The following is a 17188-nucleotide window of genomic DNA, read 5'->3' on the forward strand; positions in this document are numbered from 1 at the left end:
TTCCTTTGTGAAGTCTAAGCCAGCATGAGCTTTGGCAACGTTTACTTTATCCTCACACATTTTAACCTCCAAGACAGTTTTTGTTTCCTTTCTTCAGCCTTTGTAGTTTCTCACTTTATTCCTAACAGGTTTTTTTTCAGGACAGCCACTCACTCAGTACCACCTTTGTATTTCACACAAAATTACACAGGTCTTTACATAATTAGTGGCATCTATTTCCAGCCCCCCTCCTGAAAGATGAAATCTCAAAGACGACTGCCAGAAGTGTTTTTCTCTCTTTGTTAGTACGATTTAACCCTTCTGTGATGTGGGCAAGTGGCTGTCATGCTTTTTGCTGGAACTACAGAGCTTCTTCATGGTATAAACAAATAAGCTTGGTCAGGTGGCAGGTGGGAACACCGCCTTGCATTTCCAGGGATACTGTGGTCTCCACCATTTCCTGCTGCTAAGTCTCCTGTTGTGCTTTGATTTGCAAAGTTTAGAGGAACTGGACTGCCTTTTTCACCGGGATTCACATTTCATTTCATTCTCTCTCTTGACGGTGATACCAACTCGGCCAAATCTATTTTTGCAATCCGTGTTACATTCCCCAGCCCTGAGTTCACAGTAACAGGGGAACTGACCTCAAATTTTGCTCTGCCACTTTGGCTGACAGTGAAGAAACATAGGACTCTGGGTAACACAGTAACACCAAGGTCAGGGAAAACAAACAAGGAATATACTGAAATAATGATAAAATTTAAAAAGGGTTTGTACTAGTCAGAACTCTTTATACACACAGAGCTGTCAGCAAGCTCAGCTGCTTTAACAGGAACATCTTTCCACAACCTGTTTTTAACTTATTCTCTTCTGATGCAAACCCTGACATAGCTACAAAGTTTGCAAGAAGAAAAAGAACTCTGAAAACCAAAGAACAAGAACTTTTATCCATCTGACATTATTTCACTCCTTTTGTTTTCTAACTATTTTAGGGGCTTTTTGTCAGCCTTTTCAAAGCAAAAAAAACCCCAAACCAACCAACCAAGCAAAAAACAATCGCCATATAATTAAGTTAAATGGAATAGAGTTCTTAAAAAAAAGGTTGTTTCAGTACTCCAATATCTAGTGTGGGGAGAAAGTCTGGCAGCAACCACTGTAAGGTAGAGAAGGACTGAAAAATCAAGCTGACATCTGTTTATCTGCATTTCATGAACACACATGATCCTTCAGGTAAATTTTTCAAAACACAAATCATCACTGCCCTTCTCATCACAAAGACCCAGCGTGACTGGTACACAGAGAATCAAACAAATTCTATTACAGCACAAGCTCTAAGTGGGAGTGACTCAGTGCAACTGTGTTAAAAATCTTAAAAGACGGAAAATCAGCCTGAACTTTAATGCAAAAAGATGTGCTCAAGCCAAGATGTCCTGTGAGCTTGACAAGCACTCCGTGCTTCAAAGTCTCAGAGTTGGAAGGGCACTTCCAGTATTTCCTCTAATTCATTTATATATCCGTACACTTGAGATGCAACAGTGGTCACATCCCTGCACTTCACTCTGCCAAGAAAACAGCTCTGCATCAGAGGATAGAATACAGAAACTCCCCTGATTACCAGTCTAAGCATGGGATTTCTAGGAATTTGCAGTACATGGACCATTTAGTCTACTTCACATACTAGTTTTGTTCCTAAAAGATGCCTGTTTCTAAAAGATGCCACGTATTTAGCCCACCTGGCTGTCTGCAAAGCCACTGTCCAGCTTGTTACCAAATATGACAGGAGAAATGCTACTGATAGCCAACTCTCTGCACCGTGAAGCCATCGACTGCCAGAAGGAAAAGCACTGCACAAACTTATGTGAGATGAAATAAGTGTGAGACACAGGTATCACTGAAGTGTTCAGATGATGGACAATTTCCCCACTTTATGCTATAAAATTCACACCAACTAATTTGATGCTACAAGAAAAAAACCCATAAAAATAGTACAATAAAAATATAAATAAGACCAAGAGATTGCCTACTCTCATTTCTCCCTCATATATATATGGTGCTAAATGCATGGGCAAAGTCTATTCCAATGCAGTTCTTGCAGACTTGAAGTTCCTCTGGAGGGGAAAGCTGCCTCTCTCCAGTCAATCTACTGTATTCCCCTGACTGTTTTGTAGCTTGCTGGCAGGAGACAGCTACAGAGTGCACTCAGCCAGTACCTGACCTCCTACTTAGTCACTGCATCTGGGCCCACAGAGACAAAAGTCAGCAACCATTCACAAGTGAGAGAAAAAGGGCTGATGTGGCTGCACTTGCCAGGAAAAAAAGCTGTGTTACTACCCAGAGAGGGGAACTACCTCAAAGCCAAGCGTAGCTTCTTGTACAGTCAACTGAGCAGCTAAAAACCCACAAACAACATCCAAAATAGGACACATTTTAAATCTGACTTTACTTTGGAAGGGTCAGTGGGCCATGAACATTACATAGATCATCTGAAGGGAACTGTTTTTCTTAACAGGACAGGCCGCTTAGCTGGTGCATGAAAGCTGCCAGAGCCCTTTATTTATCCCAGCTTTGACAGAGCTTGCCTCCTGAAATAAGTGTAGGATCAGAGATAACGTTCCTAACAGAACCACCACTCCTTGCCTGCATGAGCGTGTCCTATTCCAGCAACTCTGGCAATTCCTGGAAGGCTCCAGCAGCTCCTCTTGAGAGAGGATCCCATCTCAATTCACCTACACTATTACCTTGCTCCCATGGGCTCAATGAAATCCTGCCAAGGTTACTCCCTGACACAACACTTCCATGCTGAAGATGCAGGAGAGAACTGGGAATCTGAGAACAATGAACTCTTCCCAAAGGGAAAATACCTGTCTATTTTACTAGAAGCTATTTCTCAACTATCATGCAGTACCTCTTTAGATTTGCTTTTCTTAGCTTCCAATCTTAATATCTAAGTTACATGCCATCGCTTGTCCAGTATTTTGGACAGACTTAGCTGTGGCCCTGGGGAGTTATGGAAATTCAAATAAAGGAGTCTACTTTGAAACATATGCAAAAGGGGGAAGGAATTAATACACTCTCAGGAAAATCTTCATTATGGATTTCCCGAAGCTTGTGGTTTTGTGGTAATGTGAAACACTCTACCTGTTTGTTTTCACTTGTCTTTTCCAAACACTTCAATTACTTCTACCTCCACACACTTGTTTGAGAACACAGCTGTGTCAGATAAAGCAACCCCTATAAAAACAGCAGCAGACTGCCTATGACCAAGTACTGAAAAGGGAGATGGGAACTTTTCCAGGGGAGTTTAAAAGTGATGCAGTGAGCTCTGAGTTTAAAATGCTGGAAGTCCTCATATTCCTTTGTCATTAATTTCTAAGAAATACCTTTTGGGGTAAGGTTTCTGAAGTGTGCTATCAATTCAGCAAACATTATCACTGAAGTATAGAGAAGGCAGCAAGTGAGATCCAGCAGTATTTTTAGGCTTCTCATTTTTCATCTGTGTTCATGTCACACTGAGTTTCAGGATTTTCCTGGAAGTTTCACCCTCACCCACTTCAGTTGCATTAACTGCCTGATTGTATTCCAACTCCACTTCTCATCCAAGGGCCCCAAAATGCTTTACAAGTACTAGCCTACTAAAACAAACCTATTTTGGAAGTAGGTAAGTACTGTAGAGTCACTGCACAGGTCCAGACACAGAGATTAAATACCAGCAAGGCAATCTCACAACAGTCTGGTGGCAGTGCCAAAAACAGGCTCCAGAATCCACAACACCAAGCACTTCACTCTCAACTTCACTTTAAGTCAAGAAAAAACACTTGGATGTAAGGAAGTGCCCAGCATTGTGAGCACAATAGAAAGGAAATCTTGGTATCGAGGCTCATTGTTAGATGCTGCACACATTCAAACAGCAAGCCAATTAAGACATTCCATTGAAATAAGTGCAACTGATTGCTTCTGAAATCCTTTCCTTAATCCTCTCAAAAATTACTATCTGGACACTGTTAACAATTTCTGTGCTGCACAATAACAGATACATAAACCATGTACATGGCAACTCTAAACTGGCTTCAGAAAGGTGTCAAATGGAGTGGATTTTTTAAGAGTTAGTAAGAAGTTCAAAGTTTTAAGTCTGGATTCACCTGCCCTTTTACATTTATCTTCCCTTTAAGAAAATTTCTCCAGGAAACCCCTGGAAAGAGCCCAGCAGATCTGGTGCATTCTTGTCAGTGCTTGTTTGCACAGCCTCACATCACAAACTGCAGAACTGCACATTTCCTGGTAGGATGCCCTGAATTTGGGTAAGCACGTCCTCAAAGACAAAAGGGGCAATGCAATACCTCTGATGCCATGAAGATTTTTTGCCTTTTCTTTTATACCCCTGTTATACCTTTTTACAACTCCTGTATTCTCAGTGCTTTTACCTACATTCTTGGACTTGTTTGTCAAGATGAGAGATTATACATTTTAGAAGCTTTGTAGGTAGGGATCATTGTGCCCCAGACCCCAAGGTCCTCTCCAGAACACATTCTGTAAACCAAGATAGAACCATCCAGGGGAAGGTTCCTTGGGGAGGGGGGCTCACTCGAGCCTCTCATTGGGGAATCTTTGATAGATTTGCTAATTAGTAACACCTATAATGTTATACCAGATCTTTTGGGGTGGGCATTGTGGTGTGCACTGAGGTGCATTCCACCTGGCTGTGTGCACCTAAGGATCCTTAAAATAAATACCAAGGTAAAATCCCTTTTTCCCTTCTAACCGTGTTTGACTCATTTATTTGAATTTAAATACTTAATAGTATCCCAGTTTGGGCTGGGATAGAGTTAATTTTCTTCCTAGTAGCTGGTACCATGCTGTGTTTCGGGTTTAGTGTGATACAACACTGGTAACACACTGATGTTTTGGCTATTGCTAAGCAGTGCTTACTCTGAGTCAAGGACTTGTCAGCATCTCATGCTCTGCCAGCGAGCAGGTGCACAAGAGGCTGGAAGGGAGCATGGCCAGGGCAGCTGACCCCAAATGGCCAAAGGGATATTCCATACATAGAATGAATGTCATAGCCAGAACATAAACTGGGGGGAGCTGGCCAGGAGGGACTGATAGCTGCTCAGGGATTAGCTGGGAATCAGTCAGTGGGTGGTGAGCAAATTGCATTGTGCATCAATTCTTTGGGGTTATTCCTCTCATTTTCATTACAATTACTATTATTATTATTATTGTTGTTGTTATAATTATTTTATTTTGCTTCAATTATCAAATTGTTCTTATCTCAACCCACAAGTTTTACTTTCTTTCTGACTCTGCTCCCCACCAGGGCTGCTGGGGATGAGCAAGAGAGCAGCTGTGTGGTACTTAGTTGCCAGCTGGGGTTAAACCATGACTAGCACTCATCAAATGTCAATGTTATTTTGATACAATGCCTCAACTTTCTCTCTTAAGATCCTAGGGTACTCCCAAGCCCTCAGGAAGTTTGAATTACTCAGCTGTACTAAGAAGCCATTACATCTTGAATTTCCTCAAGTTTCCCGTTTGATCCATAACACACTTTGCTAAATATAAAAGGCCTGAATTCAAAGAGGACAGTATGATAAGAAAACAAAGTCTATTCACAAGCAAGATACCCAGTATCCATGCACAGCCATCAAAATGTGCTCAAACCTGAAGAGAGCCCTCCTGAAATTCTCCTGTAATGCACGTGCACCAATCCTAACAGTAAATAGTAACCAAGCTTTCTAGAAGATGTGCTGTACTGAGTCAAAGCTCAGGGAATTGTAAATGCAAACTGGCTTATGCTGGACTTGATCAATAAAACTGTCCTTAAACTGATAAGCAACCAATATTCTCAAGACCTCTGCTACCATGTCAGGCTCAGTCCCCACCACATCAGTCTAGAAATTCTTCCCAGCAAACTGGGGACCTAAACAGAGAAATGGGGAGATTGAGCTGTACAGACAGAAAGGTGTTTTATCAAAAAATCCTCTGATGCAGAAGTACCCAGTAGAGTTATCAAAGAACCACTCCTAGTGCTGACCAAGAAGTTTTACAGCATTACTTAACTCAACAGCACATGAAATAAAAATCAGTGAGATGGTGCCCTAACCAATGAAGAGCAGAAAGCTCCCCCAAAACCCCCCCAAAACCATTATAATGTGTATAAGAACAGCTGACAGCTGAAATACTCAAGGGATTCTGGAACAGACACCCCAGAAACAAACATATGAAGGGGTAAGTCCTCCTCCACACATTCCACAACATCCAGCTAGAATTAAATTCTCCATTCTCAGATATTCTCAGTAAATGTGGAAGCTCGTTCTCTTCATAATAGTGGAAATTTAACAGGACTGACTATTGAATGAAAACTTACACATTTGTCTTATGGGTGTTGCAATGCTTTCCCTCACTCCCCCATTATTTTGGTTAAAACAGACTTCTAGAATTCCCAAAGCAGACACTGACAAAACAGTTGCTTACTGCATCAGTAGGGCAGAGCTTAGAAACAGCTGGCAATTGCATTGGTCTGACCTTTCTCTGGTTTTAGTGGAAGCAACCAGAAGTGAATATAATTAGCCAGTTTAAGATCAAGGTCATCTGTAACTTGTATTTACGTCTTGGAAACAAACAGAAATTCATCTAACTTATACTGTAAGTTATGTTGGAGAAATAGTGTTCCCCATATGCACATGCATGAATGAGCAGCTTTATGTAATGAAGTTTAGGAGTTCAGTATATGGTTTAACAACACAGAAAAGTTGTCTTCCTTACAGCAGAGGTATAGAATAACCCAGGAATATGGCTATTTTTGACTCCTGGAAAGCAGCCAGTGTTGTCACTAGTGGGTGGAGAAGAGAATTAGGGGAAAGGAGGTATTAGGTCACCTAATCCAAGCCCCAGGGAACACTGCTAAGCTCTATATTCCTTATTACATCTCTTCTGGCAGAAAAATCTTTGTTTGTACAGAATTCACTTTTACTGCTGCCCAAACATGTTTCCAGTACTAGAGATACAATATAAGTTATGCAGGGACTTGAAGCCTGTGAATCACCCAGGAGCACTGGTAAGGCAGTAACCTATCACCAATCATTCTCCATTTTGCTGGTATCATCTAGGACGTCAGAGCTCTCTCTGGTATTTTGATCAGCTCTGTCATATGTTGCCTGGCCTCATTTCCATTCTCTGAAAGAAGATGAGTGTGGGAAAGCTGAAGAGGATAAAATAACATTACTTTGCAGGCATAAATTTTGTTCTGGAAGCAATTCAAGGTACGGTACCTCAAAGAACCACCTGGGATGAGGCACATCGAGGGACTGGCAGGGAGAAAAAGGAAGAAAGAGAAAAGGACATACTAGATCCTAAAATCATCATGACTTTGGTTGATGTGGTTTTCCACTTTTTGAGTGGAAATTCTCTTAATTTTCGTTAAGTAACTTAGAAATTGCTATTTAAGATTGATTGTCCAGTTATAATCCAAACTGTAACACCTTTTATGTTGTTACAAAGAGAGCCTCTGCTATCTTTCATACTACATAACCCTTTGTACAGTTTATTTGTTGCAGCATCTATTTCTTGCCACTCCTATGTAGCAGATCTCTGCAATCTCTCATTTCACTGTCAGGGATGAAGTGATTCCCACTGTGCCAATCACACCAAGCCAAACCAAGGGTACTTCCACCTAAAAGTAGTAGTGGAATCTTTGCTGGCAAGTGCTCCAGGCACGTGGCTCAAATCACAGAAGGCAAAGGCAGGCACTAGGGAGATGAAGAACCACTCAATGCAGAAGGTTTGAGAAGGACTTAGGGTGTTGGTGGACAAGAAGCTCAACAGGACCTAGCAATGTGCACTCCCAGCCCAGAACACCAAACGTGTCCTGAGCTGCATCCAAAGCACCGTGCGCTGCAGGGCAAGGGAGGGGATTCTGTCCCTCTGCTCTGCTCTGCTGAGACCCCACCTGAGTGCTGCATCCAGCTCTGGGGGCCCCAATGTAAGAAGGACATGGATCTACTGGAGCAAGTCCAGAGGATGCCACAAAGATGATTAGAGGGATGAAACATTTCTCCTACGAGGAAAGGCTGAGAGAGTTGGGGTTGTCCAGCCTGGAGAAGAGAAGCCTCTGTGGAGACCTTAGAGCAGCCTGTCAGTACCTAAAGGGGGTCAGCAAGAGAGCTGAAGAGGGACTTTGTACAAGGACATGGAGTGATAAAAAAATGGAGAATGGCTTTAAACTGAAAGAGGGCAGGTTTAGATTGGATATCAGGAAAAAATTCTTTACTGTGAGGGTGATGAAGCACTGGAACAGATTGCCCAAGATGGGGATGCCCCACCCCTGGAGGTGTCCAAGGTGAGGCTGGACAGGACTTTGAGCCATTTGGTCTAGTAGAAAGTGCCCCTGTCAAGGGCAAGGGGTTGAAACTGAACGATCTTTAAGGTCCCTTCCAACCCAAACCATTCTATGATTCATTCTATGAATCTTTCAGCACAAATTTTGCTTATTTTTAATAGAAACTGGCACGCCTAGTTCCACCTGGGATAATGGACAATATTTTGATCAAGAAACTTAAAATTTTATCATGCAATTTTATAATAAAAATGTGATGTTTTCAGGTTCCTGTTCAATTTGTGATCAGATGCAAAACACCACGTGTGAACAGCTATCTTCTTTCAACTAATGAGCTAATAACCATTATAACTCTTCTGTGGCAACATCCTACAGATTTCCATAATCACTGGATCTCAGAATATATTTAGATACTAAGCACGTCTTTACCTAATTTCTCCCGTTTATGTCAAGATTATCAGGTGCTGCAAATGGAACAGGCTGAAATCTTAGGCTGGCAGTTACAGGAAAACAAAGTGGGGAATACTTGCTTTAAGTAAAAGATCCACATAACTCCAAAAAGTTTCAACATCTGCTCCCCCATTCTGTTGCAGACTTTTCTATTGTCTACATTTATATCACATACTCTTGTGCCACTTGTAAAGCAACTGAATATTCCAAGCAATCCAGAGCTTCACACCTTAGTGGAATTTTTTTTCCTAGAACTAGGAAAATTCTTGTAATTATATATGTAGCTAGTTACATTAAAAATCTGGCAGAGTTCCAGAAAGAAAGCTTCCAAAAGACTTACTACTGATCAAAAATAATTTACACATCACTTCTGATGTGTTTTCACGTCAGCCTGAAAGTATTCGAAACATCTCTTGGGTAAAAAATTCCTATTTTTAAACACTTCTACCCTCAAGCCATCAGATAAACGTCTAGAACGGCAGAAAGGAGGATTACAAAATTTTCCTAAAAAAGCAAACACAGCCTTCTGGGGTGACAGCAAACATAAGAAATGTCAGACTAAACATACATTTTTGAGAGAAGATGTAAGCAACTAAACAGAGTGCAGCAGTGCCATCTCATCCTTAAAGATCATCTGCCCAGTTTTGCTTGGAAAGCCCAAGCTAAACTCCACATTGTCAGGATCAGCTCAGCAACTAATTCACCTTCCTCCATAAATACACTTCAAAGCAGCAGGAGAATAGCTTTGATGTTGACTCTGGATTATCTACTCCTTCCCGTGAGATTATTTCTATTTGTTTTGGTTTTGTAGCTTTTTGTTTTGGTGCTCTTTTTTTTGTTTGGTTGTTTTTTTAATTTGGTTTTCTCACCTTATTTCTTGCATTTTAAGATACATCAACTACACACCTTAATATATTATGCTGCTGATCACAAGCAGGTGGTAAAATTATAACTCCCTTGTTTTAATTTGCATTCATTTTTATTCGCTCATTATTTTAGAAGTACCTCCTTCCACTTTCTCACCACTGTTACAGAAGTCATGACACTAGAAAAGAGCCACAGGCACAGAAACAGAAAGTATGAGGTATTTGTGTGGAATTAAAAGAGAATGAGGTGAGGATTGGCTCTCCTACCACTGACACACTCGGTTACTCCAAGTTTTAGCTGAAAACATGGCTTCCTACACTGGTACAGCAAGAAAGTCTGATTTCTACTCTGATAGGGATGATCTCTGGAAATGCACCTCACTTCATCTTTTTTTTTTTTTCCCCTCTTAATTCATGAAGCAAACATTTGATTTCTGGAGAGCTTATATGTAGCTGCAGGGTTAACAGCTTTCCTGACAAGGAACAGCTGAGGCTGTTTGAGTGGTACATCAAAATGACATTTCTAGTTCATGCACCAGCATATGATGTCTTACACTGAATGCTGATGGCTCCTCCTCAGAACTGAAGGCCCATCTTAACCTCAAAACTGGCACTGCTTAACACAGCAATGAAAAATTAAAGGCATAAAGCAAAGGCATAAAGCAATTACCTTCCTCCAAAGAAGGAAATTTTACAGACATGACAGAAGTAGTTTGTGGTTTTAGTTCTGGGACTACCATTTAATGTAACTACTCTGGCCAAATATCGTTCACAATCAAACTTTCAAAAGTCAGCTGCTGTTACAAGCTTTTAGCTGCTGCTGGTGCAGCACGAAGCACACCAAGCATGTGAGGAAAAAATACAGAACAAGTCCCTAATGTAGACTAACCCAACATATTTTTGAGAACAGGAAATTGCAGCTCAGAACTATGGTCCAGGTCTGTTTGTCATGGTGAGAACATCACAGAATAGGCTCTCAATGGCCTGAGGAAGGCAGGTCACCTCCTCGTGTGCAGCTCTCCTCAGAAAAGACAACAGTCCAGCTAGAACAAGAGACGCAGGATTTGGCTACAAAACTTAGTATTTACCCATTTTCTGTCTTTTCATCACAACAAAACATGCCCCCACTGCAGCAGATCTACAGCAAGAGGAGGAACCAGAGCCTGTCAAGACTCTTATCTGTCACACTACGTGTCCCTGTTCCCCCGTGGCTGTGACTGCCTTGCTCACAGAGTGAGACAAAGACCTCTGGCCTGCAGCAAAGCACACAAAACCACCTCCTAAAGACACCAAAATCTGTGAAACCACAATGCTGAGAGCACATGTACCCAAAGTCAGCTTTGCCAAAGCAGTAGAATACCTAGCAAGGAGGTCCTCAGCAGGTTTTCTATAGCAGTCATGCTGTCTGTGCAATGTGTGCCCTGCACTCCGAGCTAACCACAATGTAAAAGCAAAATTGAAAAAAACCCCACCATAATCCAGAAAGAACCTGAAAAGTAATACTTTGCAGTGACAGATGGCACATGCCATGGAGCTCCCCAAATGGCTGTTGTGTTTGAGCTTGCTAGATCTATTCATTCCACTGTCCCCCAATTCTGTATCCCCTGCAGCATCCCTCACCTGGAACCAGAGGAGAGACAAGGGGGAGGACAAAGAAAAACTCAGAAACCTGAAGTTTGTTTGGAATTTATTCCCTTGAACATTTCACACAGTTGAACAAAAAATATCTCAATTTCACAGCAACAGGGAAACCACGTGTTACATAATTCAGAGACACACACACCCAAAACAAAAACAGGTTGAAAACAACTGCATAAATCAAAGTCTTCAAAGGGACTATACAGCGGAGACATGAAGCCTTTCTGAGCACTAAATCATCTCACTTGAACATTATCTGTCACTGAACTTATTTTATGCTCAGTCCCTCCTTTACTCTGAGGGAAACAATCTCAAAATAGTATTACTCAGATTCCACTTCTCAAAAAACCAGACATTTTAATTCTGCAATTAAAAAAAAAACCAATCCAACTTCTTCACACAAACTTAATACTATTTTTCTAAGACACAAAAACATTCAATAAAGCTCGTAAAGTGCCCAGAAAAATTCATATCACCCTTTGGAATATAAACATACAAACAACAAATATTCCAGTGGCACAAGTCTACAGGTCTGAAAGTAAGAGAGAGAGAAGAGTTGGGAGCCCAGTTACTCCCAAGAAAAAGTGTTCTTAGCAGGATCCAGCCACGAGCACAAACTCAGCACACTGTTATTTTGGATATATCCTTCTCAGTCCTCAAAACGTTTTTCAGGATTTTTCAGTGAAACTCCATCAGGTCAGCTGCATCTCCTACTCTTAAGAACAATTAACCTTCCCATCGGGCCTTTTTCTTTCCAAATTCTCTTCAAATAGCTGATCCTTTAGCATTCTCCTTTCCTTTATGCCAAAGCCACTCAAATCCTGATAAGAACACTGAAAAGGAACATGATGGACTGGGAACAGTCAAGCACTTATCCTAACAGATTCCTGGCTTGTTATTGAGGGATGATTCACTGCACACTGAACCCTGGTTCTAATCGGGCAACCCGTACACTCTCCTCAGCTTCCAAAAATACTGGCTCTGGTTCTTAAGTTTGTATTGTAAATGTTCCAGAGAAAAATCAATCTTCCATCAGATCTCTCTGCAGCTGAACAATACTCCAATAAAAGGGGTCAGTATCATGTGCCATGTCCTGCTAAACACACCACCACGGCTCCTCTAAACAGGTTAGACAATATTCAAGGCACGCTAGTAGAGGAAATAGCTTTCATCCCAATTTGGTGGTGCATCCTGAATTAAGACTGTTTTCCTTTTTGCTTTTTTACTTTTGGCAGGGAAAAGAGTGGGATCTGTTTGTAAATGTTCAGTGGTTTAAAATGAAGGCATCTCAAACTGAATGTCATGTCACAGAATTTGTTTGCTGTTATCTTCTGTAATTTAATGCTTAAACCAGACCAAATTAAAACAAGAACAAAACCCAAAGGTGAGTAATAATGAAAAGAAGTGACCAAGTAGAGGATTTCATGAAGATGTTTGTTTGCACAGCAAACAGTATTGCTTTGAGCTAATTCATTTTCACAAGTAACGCATGTTCAATGTATGCAGAAGGGTGAAGAGGTAATGCTTCTGAACAATAGAGGCAATGTTTATGAACAAGAAGCTTATTCCTAAAAAGAAATATATATTTGTATTTTTTCAGACACAAAAGTTGAATTGTGTACAAATAATATTGGATACATTAAAAAATATTCCTTATACTTGTACAGACACTTAAGATCCTTTTGCAAATGTGGCTCAGATAATTTAGTTCAAAATTTAATTTACTTTACATGACATTTAGAGGAAACAGCCACTCTTTCCTAGCTGTCCCAGTCAGCTAAAGAACTTCCTCATGTATATTGCTCGCTATATACAACAGTACTTGTTTAGGAGTCTACTGTTAAGGGCTTTGCTCTGAATATTTCTCCCTGAAAACACTTAAGGCACATCCATAGGAGGATTTTAACTTTTCAGATTGCATGCCTATACAATATACACTATATATTTATGTGGCATTAAAGCAAAAGTCCTAGTACCTCTACTTTGTACTGCATTTGCCAGTTTTTCATACTATCGCTTATATTTGATTTCTTAATCTCTCACAGGTCAAGTAACTACAGCAAAAGATCTCATGACTTGCCTTTTATTGCTGTGCAAGTATGAGTTTCCCTAGGCAGTCTTTCCTTTATGAACTTCCTACTGCTGATAGGGACAGAAATGCATTATTGTGAAAACACGAGCCTGAAATGGGAAATATTTTACAACAAAACATTGCTGGCTAACATCACCCCAAGGAGCATATCATAAAGCTGATAGGGGTAAAGACTGTTCCAAGTCCATCTGTTAAGAAAGAGCTGAAAACTCGGAAATATGTTCTTACAGACCTTTAGAACAAACAGAAGAACAGCATTTGCATTAAAAGCACATTAAAACCATATAAAGTACTGTAAATAATATTAAAAAAAAAAATTCCAAGACACAGCAGTTACAGATTATCAAAGGGAGAGACAGTTGAAAAGCAAAAAATTTTTGTTTGTTTTTTTTCTTGGCAATAGCAGCATTTTGGCACAAAGGCAAATGCAGAAGAGAGAGAAAAACAGGCAGACAAGGTACAGAGAAAGTTACAGAATCTAGCACAAGCATGCCACAGTTGAGCGGGACCAAAAGCACAGTAAGAGCTGTCCCCAACTTCCCCTTCCCAGAGAGAATGGCAGCCACTGCCCAAAAGCTTGTTGCCACTTCCCACACCCAAGGGTTCCAGGAGCCAGTGTGGCTCCAGGGCAGCAGCCACGCAGGCTCCCTGCAAACCCCTCACAAAGAGGGTGACTCCAGCTGACTGCTGAACAAACCTCAACTTGCTGATCACAGACTGTGCCCTGCAGCTATGGCTGGACAAGGGACAGACAGGACACACCAAATGCCAGCTAGGGCTGTGGCCACCCAGGGAGGGGCTGACACCCTTGAGCAAAGTTAATACATGCCAACCAGGTTAGTGACACAGCACAAGAAAGGGCTTCTTGTGACCAATCTCATCTGACTAAACCTGCTGATGGCTAGTTTGTGGTTGAAGGTATTTTAAGCATTAAGCTGGCTAAAAAAGATTTGTTGGTATAGCAAAGGGGGCAGTGAATGTAGGGAGAAAGCCCACGCAATTTACATCCATTTGGGATTTCATGACAACTAAAAAGCAGGTTTTGCATGAGCCACCACAAAGCTCCCTGAAACAAGCACTTTTGGTAACTCAGGGCTGAATTTAACTCTCAGGTATAAAATTTTAAAATGGCTGGCTTTTTATATATTCCATAATGGATGTTACTGTTGTGCACCTTCCCTTTGCCTTCTCAGCTATCTTTACATGTCCACCAAATATCAAACCTGAGCATGTTACACACTTTTCTGTTTTTAATTAATCCTTTTAGGGGCAACTTACACTCCACACCAAGATCTACCTCACTACCAAGGATAGCTCAGACCTCAGGGCTTGAAATTGCTATTGCCGAATTCCATTTGGTGGCACTTGCCCTAAAGGAAGTAAAACACTTTCAGATGTATGAGCTGTACTAGGTGAGTCACCAGATGGGTGAAGTGAAGGCTTGGAAACAGCTCTGCCTCGTCTCCCTCTCAGATGGGTTTTTGCTCAAGGTATTTGTCTAGTTTACAGTGAAAGCTTGCAAGAAAGCATATACACAAATAGTTTAAATTCAGGAGTTACACTGAGATGTAATCTTACAGACTCCTTTTAATTATTTAGGAATAATATCCTGTTGTTCCACTGCATAGCTAAGCTTTTTAATTCAAAAAGGTTTGTTTTGTTTTTTCAAACTATACGTAACTGTAAAACCCAGCTTTCCTGACCTACCCACCCAGCAAGAACAGGAGCTGAAGGTAGGCACCTCTAGGACATGACTGCTACTCTAACAGAGAACTGACCTGCCTTTAATGCCACTGTGGGTTGTTTTTAAAGTACATTCCAATCAACTTCCTCCTGCTTCTTAACCATTGCTAAGTCAGTAGTTCCAAGATATACTTCAATCATACTGCACAAAGAAAACGAAACTCAGCCACTAATGGTGTTTCTTTAGCACAAGAGGCACTGCTGACCTCTCCTACCACTGAGTGTACTTCTGCTATGCACACACAAGAATGCACCACAACACACTGCCTGAAACATGACCCAGCTAAGCTGAGGATGTCCTGATGCACTTTGGGCACTGCAAGGGGCAAAGCTTTAAAAGGTCCAAAAGCCCTAAACATAATGCTACAGTTATACACTGCTTTAAACAAGCAGAAAGCAAACAGAAGGAGCCCTAGATTTCAAGTTTTGCCATTAGACAAAATGGTGTCTGTTCCATCTTAGCCCTCGAAGTACTACAGTGCTTCTACAGGATGGTGCCAGCACTACAGAAGGACACATCTGATTCATAGCTGACTTCTATCTGGTTTACAGAAGTTTATCACAAACTGTGCTCTAGTGTTTGCTCTACTGAGTGATCATTTAGGTGCTACTTGCTGAATGTTCCTTTGTAAAAGTAATTAAATTTGATTTGCTGGAAGGCCTAAATCAAAGGAGATTTTCTGCCAGCAGTTGCTGTGATAAACTAACTGATAAATGTAATTAAAATCTCCTTCCAATTCTCATCACCTACAGCTTCACTCCATGAAATACCTTATTCTCACATCGGTTGCCTGTGCATCAATAAATATTTTTTCTATTCATCTTTGTTTTTTGTAGCTTGGAGCATATTCTTAAAGTTTTTTCACTTCCAGAGAAAGAAATTTTAACTCTATCCAGTTATGCAAAAAATGCTGTAGTTAACGCATCTGTCCATAGCATTTTGCAAATATCATTCTTCCCTACCTTCTTCCCTTTTCTCACTTTTGCCGTATGGAAATTACACACATACAGAAGAGGAAATCTTGAAAGTAACTACACTCCAAGAATCAACTGCACACACTAAGAATAAATTTCTGTCAGACTGCATTCAGTTACAATCTTAGAAACACTTGTAGAATACTATAAAGTCAAAGAACACCATGATTTTTATTTGCTCCTGTGTTGTCAAGGTCCTCTCAAATGGCACTATGAAAACATTCTTTTCTCAAAGTACTGCTCTAAGTATGTTCTCTTTTCTAAAAGCAGCTGATTTAGTTTATCCAGAGTCTTATAGAGCAAGTACTAGAAATTAATATTTCTTCCTTTTTCTGACATCATGAAATGAGCACTTGGGGGCTGGGCAAACGAGCATTTGTAGCACAGACACTTCTGTTGTGTTAGAAGGAATTAGAACTTCAAGTTAAAAGGAAAAACTACGTCACAGTAAGACACACGCATTCACCACCCCATTCCCAAAGCCACGGCCAGGAGCAGCACAGATGCTGGCAGAGGGAAGAGCACCATGACCTGCCAGCACCACGAAATTCAAGGGGTTTAAGGAATCCAATCCCATTAGCTGTCAGACACCCAGAATTCCAAAGGAGGCACAATCCAAAGATAATGGGATCTTTCCCATTCAAGTACCAGATTAATGAAGAGAAGCTTGGGAGAACGAGAAACCACACCCAGAATTCAGGAAAACACAGAAATCCAGTTTGTGAGCTATTCCAGTGCTTCAGAAAAACTTTTAATTTCATGAACACTGAGCTGCACACATTACAGGGCTCCTTCATCTGGGCTGACCCAGAGGAGACTCTCAACTGAGCATATGTATTTTCCTGGAATTCTTTCAAATAATGTCCTTGAAAGAACTGAGAACATCTAGGCCCCAAAGCCACAGCGCAAAATCATATATTGAGATTTCCACGTAACACACAAAATTCACATGGCACTGCAAAAACCAAACGAGTTACACAGCTCAAAGTTGGGTCACATGAATGCTTACTGGTCAGCAGGCTGCCCACAGAATTCCCCTAGGATCTGCCCGAGAACTTCTGACTGGACATAGAGAAAGGGAACCCCAAATGCCAGCAGCTGACACATGAAAAA

The 17188-nt window shown here is 41.0% G+C and overlaps 1 protein-coding gene across 15 annotated transcripts in view; it reads right to left on the bottom strand.

The window, feature by feature from the left end:
* Positions 1–17188, bottom strand: part of MICAL3 (microtubule associated monooxygenase, calponin and LIM domain containing 3) — a 158148-nt gene that overhangs the window by 54857 nt on the left and 86103 nt on the right. The gene's annotated exons all lie outside the window — the stretch shown is intronic.

Source organism: Coloeus monedula (assembly GCF_965178545.1).
Source record: "Coloeus monedula genome assembly, chromosome: 4".
In the NCBI taxonomy this organism is placed as follows: domain Eukaryota; kingdom Metazoa; phylum Chordata; class Aves; order Passeriformes; family Corvidae; genus Coloeus; species Coloeus monedula.